Source organism: Melanotaenia boesemani, chromosome 17 (genome assembly GCF_017639745.1).
Source record: "Melanotaenia boesemani isolate fMelBoe1 chromosome 17, fMelBoe1.pri, whole genome shotgun sequence".
Taxonomy (NCBI): Eukaryota; Metazoa; Chordata; class Actinopteri; order Atheriniformes; family Melanotaeniidae; genus Melanotaenia; species Melanotaenia boesemani.
The window spans coordinates 29,741,929-29,760,172 of NC_055698.1; the positions used below are offsets into that span (position 1 = coordinate 29,741,929).

Below are 18,244 nucleotides of genomic sequence, written 5' to 3' on the forward strand. Positions count from 1 at the left end.
TCTGAGGAGGGCCTACTCAAAGCTAGGAGCATATAAAAGTGAGAAAAAAATGGCGTGGGGGGGAATGAGATCAAGAGGAACACCCAAAATGATGGACATGAAAGGGAGCGAGTGTGAGAACGAGAGCAGCCAAGGGACAACTGGTTTGTGAGTGAGCGAGAGAAGAGGCGAGCAGGAGGCTGACCTTGAGAGTGTGTGGGAGGGAGGGGACACCAGAGACAACAGGAGGCAGAGGGAGGAAAATGATGGGGAGGGCACAGAAATCAGGAGGAGAGGATGAGAGTTGGAGGAGCCTGAGGGAAGGAGAGGACAAAAAATATTCACGTAAACTGCCAGCTTTAAGGTGGACTGAATGCAATGTAAAGCAGTAGTTTGATTGCAACTCATTCATGATGTATTTCCGCCTTTTTTTCTATTTCTAATCCATGTTTTTATTTACACATGCGAGCTCTGGCAGTGTAGTCGAACACGGTGCTCTAATAGACTTCCTGGCTGCAGGGATTCATTCCCATTCAGTCACAAGAATGTCATATCAGTCAATGCAATGGTCCCAAAATCAAACTTTTTATGTGTGGTGCATGTGGAGTCTCATTTCTGAGGAAAACCGAAACAGCATCACCACCCACTAAAGCAGTTTAGCTTGTCTACCCCGAGGCTGATCAGTCTGTCGGACTGGAAGCATATTATGGTGACATATTGTGGGAGTCAAAAGGCCAGCAGATGGATAAAATGAACCAGAGTGAGTTGTCAGTGTGCAAGGATGATAAGCAGGACAGTAAATACTGAAATATGGATGTGGAGACTTAACAGTAGGCACCAGATTGTTTTCTAGTTTCTTTTTGTCTTTCATGTTTTTGTTTTTTTTTTTTTTCTCAGAAAGCAGCTTAGTTTCTTTCGGATAATTTTAATGTTGTTTGTCTTTAAAACTAGAGTGCATGCAGGTCTTTAATGGTAGATTTGTCTTTAACTGTGTTCAAAGAATTTTCTAAGAGAGCTTAACAAATTAAACCAATGCAATATGCAGATAATTAAACAAACAAGCGTAGTTCAGTCCTCATTAGCTACTGGGTATGTGTTTATCATGGTGGCAGTAGGATGCTTGGTGGGAGGAAGGTAGCCAGCAGAAGCAGAATGAGGGTCTGGACAATGTCCTGCTGGGAAACTGGGAAAAGTTCTGCATCAAAAGAGCCAGTTGAGGTGGTTTGGGCATGGAGGAGTCCTCAAGGTACACCCATTATACATCTCAGCTGGAAGGGAAAGCCTCAATGTGACTCCTGAAGACCTGCAGGATACGAGCGGGGAAAGGAATCAGTGGGGATCTCTGCTCAAGCTGCTGCCTTGTGACCTGGACTCAGATAAGCAGCAGAGGTTGGACAGATGCTCAACCAAACTATGTCAGTGTTAATGAAACTGCTCAAGAAATTAACTTTTCAAATTTGTCTCCTTTGAGGTTAACTGAGACTTTTCATGTCTCGAGTTCTTTCCGGTTCCCAGGATGTGGCAGATCCGTCTTCTTGCTGGAGCCAGCCTTAGGAGGACCTACGTAAAATCATGGATGGGGGTTTTATTACGTTGGGTCTGATCAGTCTGATGGTTTGGACGAGGTGAGAGAGACATGTGGATTACTATAGAGGATGGAATAAAGACAAATGCAGACAGATGAGAGGAGAGAAAGATATAAAGCAGAGACAGGAGGGCAGTGGATGACAAGAAAGCAAGATAAAGAAGGAAGTAAAGAGACGATTGGGGGGGTGGGGGGATGGGGGGGGGCTGACGGCTTGAGTTGAGGAGATCAGTCTGCTTAGTGTCTGTCAGTTGGACAGGAGAGAGACTGAAAACAGCTGGCGGCCCTTACTGCGTGTGTGTGTGTGTTACTGCCAGCACAAGATGCCCTCTGTGTGGTGTATGTGTTTTTACACCAGAGACAGAGATGGGGGGGGGGGGGCATAGCAAGGACAGCCAGAGATCACAGACACACCCACATACATGCACACACACAGAAAGCAGTCTGTGCTGGCAGTGATTGGTCAGCCTGCATGACCGCTGAATGTGATCTTGATACCTGCAGAGATAATAGATTTAGAGAGGTCTCACACACACACACACACACACACACCATCTACAGATGCTCGGTCGCAGCAGTTCTCACACTCTTAATATGGCAGAGCTGTCATCACTGCGCCGACAGAGAGAGGAGGGAGGGAAAATGTTCCAGGGTATGAATTCAGGGTGAGCGTGAGGCAAATAGGAATCCTGGCTATGAATTGAATTGTAGCAGGGAGCATGGAGATATTGTGTCCTGTGTAATTTCAGACTATGATGTCCTGGTACACAGTGTTCTGCCCTCCCTCCCTCCCTCCCTCCAAGCCTGCATCAATTTCTTCTCATTTCTCTTCATTTTGAAAAAAATAAAAAAAAAATAAAAATAAAATACAGCCCTAACTTTGTTTGTTCTTTGCTTTCTGTCCTCTTCACGTGGGTTTCAACAGCTGCTGCTCTCTAAGCGTTTTTGCTTTCGTCAGGCTGGCTTTTGTACTTTTGTTCTCTCACTTCTGTGGTGAGGACTTCTTTGTGCTGGTCCAGTATTCAGCTCCACATTGTGTTTTTCTTGTTTTGCTTTTCACTGCATCTTTTTTTTTTTCCTCTGTAAATATTTCTTTCTGCATTTTTGTTCATTTCAGGTCATGTAGAGCAGTGGTTTTCAAACTTTTTGAGCCACGACCCCCAAGATAAGAGGCATTGGTGTGCACGACCCCCACTCCCACGCAGTAACGTAGTGATTAATTATGTTGTGTATCAAATGGGTTATCTTGCTGCCATCCTCTAAATGTAAGGCTGGAAAACTCTCAGAATCTTCATAAATAAGGAGAATAAAGTTGATTTTGGTGGTGTCAATATGACAAGGCCCCCACATGGAGATAATGTCAAATTTAGATTTTTAATATGGCATGTGTACTAACTTTGGTATTTATGCATTATTGTGTTAAAGATTTATCTCTTCGCTATTGGTTTGATTTTCAAAGCCCTGGGAAAAATCCCAAATAAATTTGATAACTTTAGGCTATATATTTTTTTTAATTATCTGTCGACCCCCTAAAACTATCTTGCGACCCCTAGTTTTAAAACCACTGATGTAGACGGTCTGCTGCAGCTTTACTAGCATGTGCAATGCTCTATTCTCACTGTTTTAATAAGAAATTTGTACTTTGCATGAGAAGTCCATGTCAGCTCCGAATTATGCATCACTAATTTAGATTAATCAAAGTATTTTCATGGTGCTATTCTTGTCACTTTCTTCAACTCTTTTGCGTGTCTAAATATCTTATTTAGAAAATATAGGCTGCAATTAATTGGCCATTAATAAATGACCTGGTTTGCTCTGTTTCTAAAAGCAACCATGTTGTATTTTAAAGAAAAACTAACTGACGTACCAGATGGTGTGTTACAGATGGAAAATGCAGGTAATTTAAATACAAGGCAGATGATTGGACGAACCATCTGTGGGCCGCATCTATCATTGCTGAGTTTAACTGAGTGAAGTCAGTTGGTTAATTAAACTCTTGTCCTCAGCCCTGTGTGTCAGACATAAAAACATCACTTGAAGCCATAATTAGAATCTCACATGTCTTGCAGGATTAAAGTACCTTGCAAGGTGTCCAAACTGGGTGGTTGGTGTAGTTAAAGAGAGAGCGCCAGACATCACGTCACATTCAGTGTAACATCTGAATGATGATCTGCGTTTCTGGCCTTTAATGTCTGATTCTGATTAGTCTGCAGGATACTGTTACATAATGAGGGTAAATAATGTTTTTTTTCTTAAATGGGGTTGTGTGAAGTATATATGAAGTCTGTCTTATGCGCTGTAAACAGCAGTCAGAATATTCTGTTGGGAAAATAAAGTACATAAGAGCAAATTTTCACAATGTAAAAAATATCATTGTGAATTTGTATTAATATTACATTATGACACTTCTGCATGTGGCACTTGTTTATGTCCTCACTGTTTCCTCAGTTAAACATGCTGACATAGTAAGAATACACAGCAGCTGATCAGCATATCTTGATTAGCTGTCATTGAAATTCCACTGCTCTAATTTCAAAATGGCAACTCGAACATTAAATATGCATTAAAAAGCCAGAAAAAGCTTAACCATCTTTTACATCTTTGCATATATATGCTCATAAGTAATCTGGAATGATGTCTGACAGAGTCGCCTACCTGTGGAAGCTTATATTGAGCATCCATCTTGCCTGGAACTATGCAGAGCAACACAAATGTCCTTTGGCTGACATAATAGTGGATGAAAACGGCTTTTAAAGGTTTGAGCAGTACTGGATGGAGAACACTGACCCCCTTCTGAACAGCATTAGCATAGCTAGCTGTCAGAATCCCTCCCTGGTTCCACAAATTGTGAGCGATCTTATTGCAGTGCACTAAAGGGGCAGCCATATTTACCTCACACAACCACCTGTCAGAGCTACCATGATCATTTCTTTGGAAATTGTACATGTTTAGTGCCTCTCTGCACCAATATTGTCACAAACATGGTTAACTTCAACCCCCAGACTTAACTATGGACCTTTTCCCTTCTGCAAAGGTGCAAAAACATATGAGACATGAATGAAATAATTTCTCTCTTTCTTTCATGCCACCATTACACAAACACATAAAGCCACAACAAATACATTACTGCTAAGAAAACAGATGATAATCTTATGGGTGTTGTGGTAAGATTTTCTCCCCTTTTGAACTCATAGTTTTCAAAGTGCTGGACAAGGTGCTTTTTGTGTGCCCTCCCTAAAGAAACTAAGTCAGAATTGTAATGAATGGTTTGTAGGATATTTATTAATTTTTGTAAGGTCATACTTCAGAGTAGGTGCTTTCCTGGCACAAATAGGTACCTTTAAGTAAGAAAAGGATTTGCCCTGTAAATACAAGCTTATAATGTAGACATAAAACACAGAAAAATAGCAGGGACGTCTGAGACTATACATGATGATTTTAAATCATCCAAGGAAATACAGAAAAAATAAATCCAGCATTGCCATGTTTGTACACAGTGGGTGTCGCTTTGGGGTGGAAGACTGAGGAGAATAATAAAGTATAGTGTAATTGATAATAATACCTGCCAGCTAATTGTGTCAACAGAAACACTGTTATGACAAATGAGTTGATAATGAGGATTCTTTTGCAGAATTAAGCCTGCAGGAGAAATGTGCTGTCTTCTTTAGAAACACCTACTTTATTGATCAGTTTGCCTTTCAGTCTTACAGGATAAGGTGAACGATATGAGTTCATGGAAAGCTTAATTTTTTCTCCCTTTATCTATATAAATAGGTGTGTCTGTTAGAAACAATGTTCATACTTCACTGCCCAACATACTCCCATGCATTCTTTACGTATGCACGGTTGAAGGCAATACATCCACTAGAGGGCAGTGCAGAGTTCACTTCCAAGTTCAAACATCAATTTCGGAAAATAGCAACGATCATGATAATGCACATTTTCAGAGAGAGGCAAAGAGGCAGAGCAGTGGTTGGTGGTGGTCTGTGGCTTCTTTTTCTTCTTTGTCCCTTTTGCTGTTCACAATAGACAACACTGCCTCCATGGTTTCCGATGGTACTGCTTTGTTTACTACGTCTGGGTACACATCCAAAAGGTCTCTAAAAATTGACTGAAATATGCACATAAAGGACACAGAAGATGGACAGAAAGATTTGTCTCTATGTGTTTAACATAAAACATAAATGAAGCTTAATTGTGAATTTTTCCTGGAAGCACATACATGATATATGACTGACAAGAAAAAGAATTTGTCTGCAACAGATACATAACTTTAATATTTTCCTAAATGTTATCAGTATTTGTATTCCTCAATAATTTGAGATTCTTGGAAAAAAAAACAAAGAAACAAAATACTAAATGTTTTACTTTTCATACAGAGAAGAGGTACGTCGCTGTCAGAAGTAAAAATTTAACACTTGTATTCATCTCCTGAACTTCACCTTTTAATTTGTTTTCAGCTCTGTAATGCTGTTATTTGCCACTTGCTTTTCATTCATTGTGGCAGAAAATATCAGTAATTAGGTCTCGGTGCTTGGCTGGCCACATTACTCTCCTCTTAGTGTTTTACTGTGGAGTGCTTGTTAAAATGGACCCATGTCACTTGGAAGTGAAATGAGCCAAATCCACCCCCATTGTTGGAAAGCAGCCGTTTATCTCAGCGAGTCAGCGTCTCAGCAAGCTCGAGACTGATGAGTCACAACAAAAAAAACTTTGATTGGAGATGAATCTAATCTCTAAAATCTGATAAAATATGCTTTAGTGTTTGCAGTAGATTTCTTTTGCTTGTAAATATTTACAGGACTTCTTTGCTGATGTGCAGGGGATACTTTTGTTTTCTCTTTAATTAAGCTGCATATACTAAATGATCTGCTTTATGTTTAAACTTTCTTCAAAGCACATGTTAGTTTATTTAGTCTCCACCTGCTATCTTTAAATCACAAATGCCTTTACTTAAGCATAAAACAAGAACTAGTCAGTTAAGATAAGTGAACTTACATCATATTTGACTGTAATATGACAGTTTGAGACTAAGAGCACATACATGTTCACACCATCCCGTGATGAATTCGCAGCATCATCTTCAGTTTAGCTTTTGGCCTCAGATGTCAAACCGCTTCAACTTAGAGTGGATACTTGTTATTTTTGCCGTCACATCCCATTAATCACTCATTTCCCAACATTTCCTGAACTGAATGAAGAGAGAACATGTCTGTGGGACGTTTAAATGTGGCCTGCCCTGAATATTATGTATCATCGCTCCGTATGGAAGCTAACAAGTTTCATTTCTGTAAAATCTGAATGACTTAACAAGAGCAAATCAAATCTAATCGACACTGTATAAGATCCTTTGGATTTTCTGAATGTCTTCTCAGAATATTACAATCTTTGCCTTCACTTGTCCATTCCATGAATCTTGGATAACCATGTAATTTGTACAGAGCTACATCTCTCATATCTTGATCCTTTTCTTTTCTTAGTATTTCCTTTTGATGAATTCCTCACTGGCCTTTGATCTCTGAAGCAGACTGTTATATGCAGTGAAAACATATTAAATGGGGAACTTTGAGGGAAGCCAGAGAGCTGTGATCAACAAGGCAGGACCATGAAAAGAAACATGCTCGCATTAAAAGAAACATGGAGCAGAAACCACTGACACAAGCTTAGTGAAGATTTGAGAGGTGTTTCATTTAAAGCAACCTGGGACAGCCTCATCTCTTCTTTGCTTGCTTCCATCTTCCTCTGTTTTGTCTTTGAAAAAGAAAAGAGCTGATTCTCTTAAAGGAAACTGTGTGCAGTCTTTTAATTTGTTTTCTCTGGAATATCCTGCTGATGCCTTTTAGAAGTGGAGGACTTAGTTTATGTTTGTATGCTGCACAGGACCTCGGAGCCTACAAAGCAAAGGTGGGAGTCTAAAATATTGAACTTGTTGTTCTTTACTTCAGCATCGCTGCTGGTGCTCTTGTTATTTAATGTGAAAGCATGCCCTGCAGAGGCTTTGGTCCATAGATTACACACCCAGACTTATCTCTGGATGCATTATGCTGTGAAAACTTATGTGAAGACACAGATCTGAATTTTTGGCTTTGGTTCATCAGAAGGATTGGCTCAGCTTGATGTGTGCTAGCGCTATTTTGTGTCCACAGTCCTTGGAAAAACAAACACAAGACAGTAAGCTTCCTGCAGGGCTAAATTCCTTGCTCAAGGGCACATTTTCAGCATCTCTAGGGAGTTTTATGACAAGGCAAATTTTCAAAGTTGTCCAGACACCATACCCAGAATACCCAGTAAGGTCTTTTTTATATTTAAATATAACTTCAGACCAGTTTTGATGGATGTTCTGTTTTTTTCCCATCAAAGATGTGCAGTTAACTCAGGAATTCTGCTTTGTCAGAAAAGTCCCTTGGACTTAAACCAGCACATTTTCAGTCAAAGGCTCTTCAATACAGTAGAAACACAAAAATTCTATAAAACTGTTTTGTTTTGTTCCATGCACAAAACCTGACAAATAAAGCTTAAAAAAGGCCAATGTCAATAGAGTGTAACTGGCCTAATGCAAAATCTTTTGTATTTTTAGGTCATCCTGTCTCCACTGTGACATGATGAATTCCACCTGCACACAAGGAAGTGCATGTTCATGAGACTTCCCCATAACCATAGCGAACACCCATGAAATATGACCTTATGAAACTCCCTGTTCTGCTGTATGTCAGGGCCAGTTCCACTCAGAATTTTGTTAGCGAAGCATAAACAGCCGTCAGCAGTTGTCGGAAAACAGCATCCATAGAGATGAGACACTTGAAGATGTGACACGCAGCAGCGGGGCAGTAAAGTAAACTGTGTTGCCTGTTAAGCACATGCATGCAGACTTCCACTGTAGCACCACCTTGGAGCAGCTGACTGGGGGGAAACCTGTTTTAGCTTTTACTGATTGTTTCTGTCAGGTTTGCATGGGTGAAATATCTGAAGAGGTGGGCGTTTAAGACTATTCTTACGAAAGTTAACTGCAATATGTACAGCATTCCTTAATTGCATATCTTCCACCCAGTTATAATGATAACAATAGCTTTGGTGTGGAGCATCATAAACTTTATGAGACTCCAGATGATGGATGTAGCAGGGATTTTTCATCCTCCAGGAAATCTTTGTTCTATCAAAATAACTACAAACATGACTGATGATGACTTTATACAGGAGTCATTTACTGTCAGACACCAATTACTAATGATTCAGTTCTAATTTCCTAACCCCACTCCCCCCTCCACACACACATCATCTATACACTGCAACCATAGGAGTTAAATTACAGACATAAACATTTGTAAAATGCTAACTTTTCAGACATGGATCAACTTTCTGTCCACTGTGCACTTTGGAAATAATGGAGAATGGCTTTTGAAAGGGTTTCAGAAGCCCACAAGCCATATCACATTCTCGGCCCTCAGAGGATTATGCGGCACTTTAAAGAAAGGATGAAAAAAAAAGGCTGCAGTAACTGAGAGTTAATAGGTTGTTGGTTGAAATCATGGTAACACAGAAAAGCCAGCCACAGTGTAAATATGCCAATTATTTAAGCTGCTAGCTGCCCATTAATGGAGCAGTGAAATTAAATAGTTCAGAGCTTTTTGTGCTTGTGACTGAGTCAATCAAACCACATGTGACTTTTTAAATCACTAAGACTTTAAGTTTTCTTTTCTTTTCATGCCATAGCAAAATATTTCACTGTGACGGTCCAGATTTGAACTTTTATGTTCATGAATACATTTCACAGACTTGCATTATCACCTGTCTGGTGGGGTCTGATTGCCTTCTTATCATTTCACTCTTACTTTTTATTGCCCTTTTTATTCTCAAGGCAGAATTGTGTAGTAAAATAGTTTTAAAATCACACTAGGGCGCTAATCATGCAGATCTTTTATAAGCAATGGTACAGTTAAACATTTGCAGATTGCTGAGGATGTCTCCAGCTGTGACAGCCATTTCCAATTCTGTATTTACATGTTATTTAAATGCACTCTCATTGCATGTGGTGTAAGAGCTTCAGAAAGGCAACAAATTCAACCATAAAGATGGTGCAAGATCTAACATACCAACATAATTGAAAAGAAAAATGAAGACATTAATTACCTGAGCAGATTATTAAAAGAAATAATCATCAAACAGATTATTCCAGAGCATGATGGCTGTTGGCAGAAATGATGACCTATACTTTTCTGTCTTGCAGTTACATGACGAAGCCTCTAAGTGAACACACACTCTCATGAAAACTAACTGCTAACAGTTTGATGCCCGTGTGCAGACTTTTCTTTTACCGTGACATGTCCACGTTAAAAAGCACTGCAGGACCGCCTTTTAGCTTTCTGCTACCTTTGTTGTGTCGATCTGCCTGTACAGTCTTAAAGCAGCATATAAGCATGTTACATTCCTGCAGCCATGTCTCCGTTTTGGTAAATAAGGAACTGGGTCAAATGGTGCTGCCAGAGCAGTGCCAGTACAGACTGAATTTTGGAAGTATGTGAGGCCCTGCTAGATGATTTGGATTCTTCCAAATTACATTTTATTGATGGAACTGGAAAATGCTGACTCACTTTAGGTTGGTGTGAATTCTGCTGATTGTGGGGGCCAAAGCATATATACATCGTTTTTGTATTCACCACCATGACCACGTGTTCCAGTATTTGATCCACAATGTGAAAAAGGGTTAGGATTATGTAAGATATTCTTACTTTATTTTCTGATTCAGTTTTAATATAATAGAACAGCCATAAGAACCATCTGCTTTATTTTACACTAACATGATTAACTTCACTTTCGTGCATATAAAATGCGAATTCTGGTTCTTTGTCACTTTTAGAGCTTTACCGCATTAAACACAATGACTTAGATTTTCTTCTCTTGTCAAATGGGTTTGAATGATGGATATCCACTTTTTGGAATTAATTTGAGCTGCATTAGCACCATTGTTGTTAAAAAATAAAAAAGAAATAAATAAAAATTTCCTCATGTACAGATGCCAGGACCTGTTGAGTGCCAGCCACTGATGTTCTTTTTTTTATTAAACCAAAGCCATCTTTGTGACAGTTAATCTCCTCTTTCCTTTCCCTTCACCTCGTTGTTGATCACTGTCCTGTTCCTGAAAAGCCGGTGTAAAATGATGATTATGAGCTGTCAAATGCCAATTATTGGTAATTCAGCTCTGCTGTGTGTGGTTGTGATGAGACATACACTTAACGGCAGCCTTCCAACATCCTTCCTTTTTCTAATTCATGTCACCTTTGAGTATATTTCTGTTACATGTGAATGTGATAAGTGGGAGATGTTAATGGATGTTGCTTAAGCATGATCCTGTGTTAGAAATCCACTAAAGCTACACAGCCTTTTATAACTGCAGTCTGTTGTATTGAACATTAAGAATAACAATGAGAAGAATGGCTGATGGCCAAACAGGTTTGCATAACTAGTATCTTAGAATCACTGACACCATTGGCCACAAGTAGCCCCATAAAATATGGTAGATAAATTAACTTAGTTTGACTCAAATGTGTCATCTGTATCTGTACATTCTACTCCTCTCCTACTTCCATTTCACGTGAAATCCAACAATGCCACAAGCTACGAAAGGACAAGAATTTTTTATGTCTGGATTATGTTTTTATGTATTGTTGAGATCTTTTCCATCCCTTCTTAGTCTTTTATTGATAGCCTTAAGCTCAATATGAGTTTGATTGCTCAATAGTCTCAACAGCTGCCGCTTGACTAAAAATGCTGTGTTCTTCTGAGACAGATGTTGTTTTACTTATGGATGAACATGGACATGACTTGATATGAAAAATCAAGTTTCAACACTTTTAAAGCACTTTTTTTAAGGGTAGGAATAAGCAAATGTTTATATGTAATCACTTACATAAGTATGAGGATATAAGACATAAATATACAAATAAATATAAAAGAAATGATGAAGCAAGGCAAGGCAAATTTATTTGTATAGCACATTTCATATAGAAGACAATTCGAAGAAAAATAAGAATAGATATTAAAAATTAAAAGATAAAATGAATGAATGCACTGAAAAATTGAAAGGCATATAAATGTGACATTAAAAAACTGACCAGTAAAATTGATAAAATTGATCTGAAATTGATTCAATAAATGCAAAGATATGATTGATTGCATGTTTGGTCTTTCATATAATATAATATAATATGTAATATATATATCTATATATATATATATATATATATATAGATATATATATATTTAATAAGCAGAATTTATTAAAATCCACTTACCAACCTTTAGCAAATAACATAAAAAAGTTGAATATTTGAGGAACATGTCTTAGTCACCAAGATATATTTGCATGTCAGAAGGAGTCGAGCATGCATGGCATGAAAGAGGTCAGTGGAGTTGATGCATTGACACAGACAGTAAAGCACGGAGGTGGAAGTGTGAAGATGTCAGTCTGCGTGAGTGCCAGAAGTGTTGGGGGATGACACTGTACATCACATCCATGGCACCCAGCATGCTGGAGGATATACCAAGATGGCGACTGACTCTGTAGAACAGAGGTGTCAAACTCTGGTCCTTGAGGGACGCTCTCCTGCAGATTTTAGATGTTTCCCCGCTCCGACACACCTGATTCAAATCAAATGGGTCCAACAGCTTGTTGTCAATTTCTGCACAATGTTCTAGTCAGGTGCATTGAAGCCCGAAAACATCTAAAGCATGCAGGAGACTGTAGTTTGACACCCCTGGTGTATAAGCTTTCCAGTGGAGAAGTGTTACAAACCAAAGCACGGCTGTGGTGAGAATTTTCAGCCTGTTTTGACTTTTTGGATCAAAGTGGTAGCAGACACAGGCTTGCTCACGCTGAGGGTCCGAATTCTTCCACCTTCCGACTGGAGGTAAAGCTGAAGCTACACTTTAGGGTTCTCAGTGAGTCACCCTCTGTCTCCTAACCAGTTACAAACAACTGAGCAATCTGGTCCGTGAAGCCAAGAATGTAGTGAAATAGGCTTTTTTTGCAAGAATGTAATTTACGAAGGCAACTGCCAGAATCATGTTTCTGAAGAATGAAACAGAGTGCACATTTTGGCCAAGTCGACTCATTTACATCTAATAATCCATCTTTAGGTTACTTTATAGAGGGATAAACACAGTCCATGCAGCAAAGAAAAGCTAAAAAATGGAATCAAAGAGGACCCAGTCTTTCATCAGTTACTACAAAAGAACAGCAAAAGTCAAATATTTGAATCTAAAAAAGTGAATGTTTTATTGAGTTTACAGCATTTGGTTCCTGATGGTCCTCTTGGAAGAGATGCAGTAATTGAGAAGTGATACACTTCCAAATCATTTGACATCTAAGTAATACTGGACCAGGTTGTATTCCCTTCTTTTGTAAAGATGAGCTGACACTGTATGATGAAGTAAATCTTCCATGCAGAAGCTCTAGGTTTAGCCGTTCAAATGCATTAAATTTGTCCAGTTTTATCACTTGACAGCTGCTGGCAGTCACCCAGATAAAAGCTGACAACTGACATCATGACAGCCTGACAAAAAAAAAAAAAAAGCTCAAAACAAAACAGCTGTGCTTCATTGCCTTTTATTAGTATGTGATTTGGATGTTAATGTGGATGAGTGAGCACCCCATCAGCATATTCCTCCTGTTTACACTGCATGCCCGTCTACATGGGGAAGCGCAGCATAAACAGGCAAATGCCACAAGCCTCTAAATGTCAATTAACTGTGATTCATCTCTCTGGAGCATTGGAAGGAAAGCAGAGTGTGGCCATTCATTTAACCGCCTCCCCTCTTTGGCTTTCCATTACGCTCAGCTGATGCAGCAGTGTGCAACAGCAGAATAAGTGGCAAATTGTGGGATCATTGGGGTTGCAAGCATATAATAGAAAGAACTCAATAGATGAGGCTCATCGTGGTGCATTGACACTAATTTCCCCAACAGCACGACATGCATATGTTTAATACGCCAGAAGCCTTTTGTATGATTAAATGTGATCTTATTGGAAAGACAGTTTGCTCCCAGTAAATGTCTTTATAGGAGCACGTATGTCCGAAATTGTTAAAATTAAGCAAAAAAATAAATAAATAAATCTTTCTTCACCAAACCCCCAAGTCCCCGTGATGTGGTGGGTGGCTGTTCATCTCAAGCTCAGGTCTTTTATCAGGGGCCTGGGAGCATGAGGGGCCTGTTCAGTATCTTAGGTGTTCCTAGGATTGCACTCTTATGGACGGAGATGTTTCTCCAGGTATGTGTTGGAGCTACTTCTCCAGTGTAGGGAAAATGGTTGGATAGCTGATTCGGTTCAAATCCCAAGGGACGAATATTAAGACCTTCCATTTGGGTCCTTAGGCAAGACCCTTAACACTGCTGCCTAACCACCTTTAAAATGTAAGTCGCTTTGGAGAAAAGTGTTTGCTAAATGACTGTAGAATAGAAAATAACAGCCCCCAGTTCTCAGATGACCATGGATACTACTGTGGCCTTCTCCTTACAGACTTTCTCCTGCTTTTCCATGAGTTCTTGGTATTTCTCCAGTTTCTCGTATTCCTTTTTCCTGACATTGCCATCGTTAGGGATGGCTACATCCATCACTACAGCTTTCCTCTGCTGTGTATCCATGATCACAGTGTCCGTTGGTTGGCCACAGCCATTTTATCGGTCTGTATCTGGAAGTCCAATAAGATCTCCCCACCATTGTGGGAGGTGTTTCCCATTGTGACCTAGTGGTCTCCAGTCCACATTCTGCAGAGATGTTTCTGCTAGTATGTTTCAGGACTATTTTAGTGGACTCTGCACAGCCTGCACCTGGAGTCCTTTTGATGTCAAGATGAAGGAAAAACCCAATAAATGTTGCCATTCATTGGGATTGTTTCCTTCTAAAAATATCTAATGGTCCAAGTTAAATTATAGTTCAACACATTGGGTTGACTCTCTCCATCAGCACCACTATTCAGACTAACTTCACTCCCCAGGGCAGTGAGATCTTGGAATGCAACATCAAAACCAAAACTGATGATCTGCAACAAGTTGGATATATTTTCACTTTCATAATTCATCCTTCAAATAACTTGGCTGACCTTTTATTTACGACATTTTCATCCATGTTCAAGCTTCTCCTTCCGACCTGGTTTTAGTGAAGTCTTTATATTTCCAGAGTTGCCAGATTATTGTTGATTGAAGAAATTGCTGCTATGATGGGAAAATTTTCTTTTAAAATTGCCTTTCTCTGGCACTAACTTTCAATCTACTCTGAACTAAGGTCATTCTACTTTTCTACCATTTCCATGACTTTACATAGTAACTTCACTGGGAAAGCTTAATAGCTTCTGTTGCTAAAATAAACGATTATTTCTACCAGGTTGATTTGAATTGCATAAAAAGAGCATGAGTTGTGTTGCAGGGATGTTAATGAGTTAAAATTATTTCTGTGCAGTGATGTACAGATAAAACCTCTTAAAGAACTGAAGCATTGCAGCAAATCATGTTGAAAAATTATTTCTTTCTCCTGGTTTTGAATGCTGAGAGAAGCAACCTGCTGGTTAGCTTTAATTTTGGAAAAATAGTTCCCCGGTGGTTAAAATGTGACTTTAGGAATCCTAAATTATTTTAATAATTATACTGTGCTTTAGGACTGATCTTCTTTTTTTTTTTTACCTCAATAGTAAATCCTGCACATATCTTGCTTTTGTAATTTACTCCATCTTGTCCACAATCACCAGCAAAAAACACAAAATAATTAGAAAATTAGACACATTTTTTTCCTTAAGTTGGGTACACGCAAAGATCATTGGGCTGTTTTTGTCCCGATTTTGCCCCTTCCTGACCAAGGATGGCTAACGCCCGATTATCTTAACTCTTATAAGATCATCCTGTGGTCTGAAGTGTGTTAAGAGTGAATTCGTTCTGACAATCAGCTACTAAACGGGTCGTGACCGACAATTGGAAGTGAACATGTTCAATGTTTATGACCAAAGTTTTCACGTGTGAAAGGAAAGCCGACGACTCCTAAGTTGTGACTGTGTGGATTATTACATGGATCAGAATCTAGCCAATCAGAAAGCGAGCTGACTGGGGAGCAAGGAAGGAAATGAAGTCTGTGTTTATGCTGTCTCCAGTCTTTTTTTTGTTTTTTTAGTTCTGGAATTTTCTGTTAATAATAGTTGCAAGATCACTATCATTACTTCAGTATGTATTTCCTCTGCCATGCCGGGTGTTGTGTTTTCCAGTTGTTGCTATGTTTCTTCCTTTTTGTTAGATCATGTTTGGTCAGGCAAGAATTCTGGCTCGGGGGACTAGATTTTATAACGGCTGTGGGACAGAATCATTATGTTCTGTTCTGTGCTGAGATTATCGGAAACACCACACAGTACAATCAAAACTGTTAAATGCCTGATTTTTCATCTTCATGTGTGGCGTCGCTAACAGATAAAAATCTCTCTAGATTTAGAAAATCCTTGTGTGTGTACCAGGCTTTCAGAGTCGAAGTAGGGTCTCTTGGTTGCCTGCATTTACTCATCTTCTTCATTATCCCTTGAAGTTATTTAACATATAATTTTGTATGTTTTGTATTTCTGTTTTATTAACTGATCATTTTTTGGAGCTGACATAATGACATAATGACATCTTACTATCATAAAATGGACTGGGAAAGAGGTTTGGCTTATTACGTGCATTTCTTTGAGTTGAGGTTGACCTTATGTGCTAAATTTGAGAACTGAATGTCAGAAAAGCACCTTAGAGCATCATGTTTACCAGGAATCAACCATTAGTTTAAATGTTTAGCTCGAAGATGCATACAAAAAGCCAACTGGTGAATCATGTTGGTATGAATGCAGGAAAATAAACAAAAATAAAACAAAAATCTTTTATCTTCTTAATCGTTTTGTCTTCCTGAGCCAGTCGGCTCAGGGTCCATGGGACCCTCTGGAGTCAGACTCTGAGGAAATGAATCATCTCTGATATCTCATGCTCTCTTCTAGCTTCTTTGCTGGCTTACAAGATATTACTTTCTGACCGTTTTCAAACTTTTCTCTCTTCTTGTCTTGGTTTCCTCCTCCAGTCTACCCCTGTCTCCATTGCCTACAGGCGCTCTCTGCTTTAGTCATTCCTTCAGCCCCTTTACTCTCATAAATCCTTTTCCAAAGTTTCTCTCTCTGGTATTATTTCATGCCGCATTCATCCGTCTCCATAAAAATTTCTACCATTTTCTTCCAGCTTCTGCGACTTTTTCTCTTTTACTCTTCAGCTTGTTTAATCCAACCACGTCCTTTCTCTTCCTCCGTTGCCCACACATCACAGAAAATATTTCATTGACCACTATGAATAATCCAGAAGTGTATGTGGGTTTTGGGCTCTAGCATGTGTATTTTCATTTCAGTGTTTTGTGATTAGTGGGATTTGTGTGTTGATGTGTTTAATTAAGGGAAGAGAAAGGACGAGAAGGAAGCAGTGGGTGGAGAAGTAAATAACTCATTGTTTTTTGTGGTTACTTTTGTTGTTATTACATAATAGAAAAACTAGTCTGACCATCTGTGTGTGCATGTGTGCATCTGAGTTAGAACTGGATGGGTAACCTGTATGATAGCCGACTACCACCCTCAGGGTACAGACTTTGGTTCAATGGCTGATTCAGTCTCATAAGCACTCGCATAACAATGAGATGCTCTGATTTATGCATCAGCTCCAACATACACTAATCCCATTCACACATGCTAAGCAGCATGCATATGGCTTCACAGTAAAAATTCATTCTTGCACGCATTTGCAGTCATGTGGATGCCTGCATGCTGTAAATCCACAGCAACCCAGCAAACTCTGCAGCACACACACACACAGGCACTGCTTTCTTTTGTTTGCGGACTGTGTTTTACAGCTGATTTGCAGGCGAAATCCCAGCTAGCCCATTCACCTCCATGCAGCGGCATGTAACTTATTGTCCTAATCAATCCCTCGCACACTAAGAGGCTTTTTCAGTGGAACCACCCGGGGCTAGCTAGCGGTTAGTGAGTGCTTATCCCCTTTTCTTGTGGGTAGAGTAAGAAGCTGCCTCCCCACAAGAATTTTATCTTTACATGCACAGAGGCACGGCTGAGAGGGCAGCAAGAGAGGGGGAGGTGAAGGAGAAAAGACCTTGGTCAAAGTTGATTTTGGGTCAGCAGAGGGTTCATGGCAGGGACGTGGGTCTCTGCACGAGTCATGAGTTAAAGGGGCGTTGCAAGTGGAGGGAGAAAGGATTTAATTAACAAAGAGAGGTTAAAATGACTAAATTGGGCGACAAAAGGTTGGATGTTGAGGCTCATTGTGACTACATTATTTGATTGGAAGCCACAAACAAGCGAAGACTCTTTAAAAATGTCACTTTCAGCCTCTTGTGATTGTTTTTTTGGATGTTGCCAAACACATTGAGCTGCTGGATTCGGACCAGATTGCATTATGAAAGGATTACAACTTCTTTGTTTTTTTTTTTTTTCTTGCTGTCTCTGATCCTCTCTTTTTGTTTTCTTTTCTTCCCGTTTGAACCATTTTCTTTCTCCCACTCATGATTACAAGCATTACACGTTCATTAAAGTCTGTTAATCTTCAGAATACAGCAAGTCCGATTTTTTTGTTACACACATTTCCATCTTCAGTGCACGCTGTCATGAGCTGAGGACAATTCA

General features: G+C 39.4%; 1 protein-coding gene across 3 annotated transcripts in view; it reads left to right on the plus strand.

Annotated features, from left to right (window-relative positions):
• Positions 1–18,244, plus strand: part of pvrl2l (PVR cell adhesion molecule related 2 like) — a 375,359-nt gene that overhangs the window by 126,852 nt on the left and 230,263 nt on the right. The window lies entirely within an intron of this gene.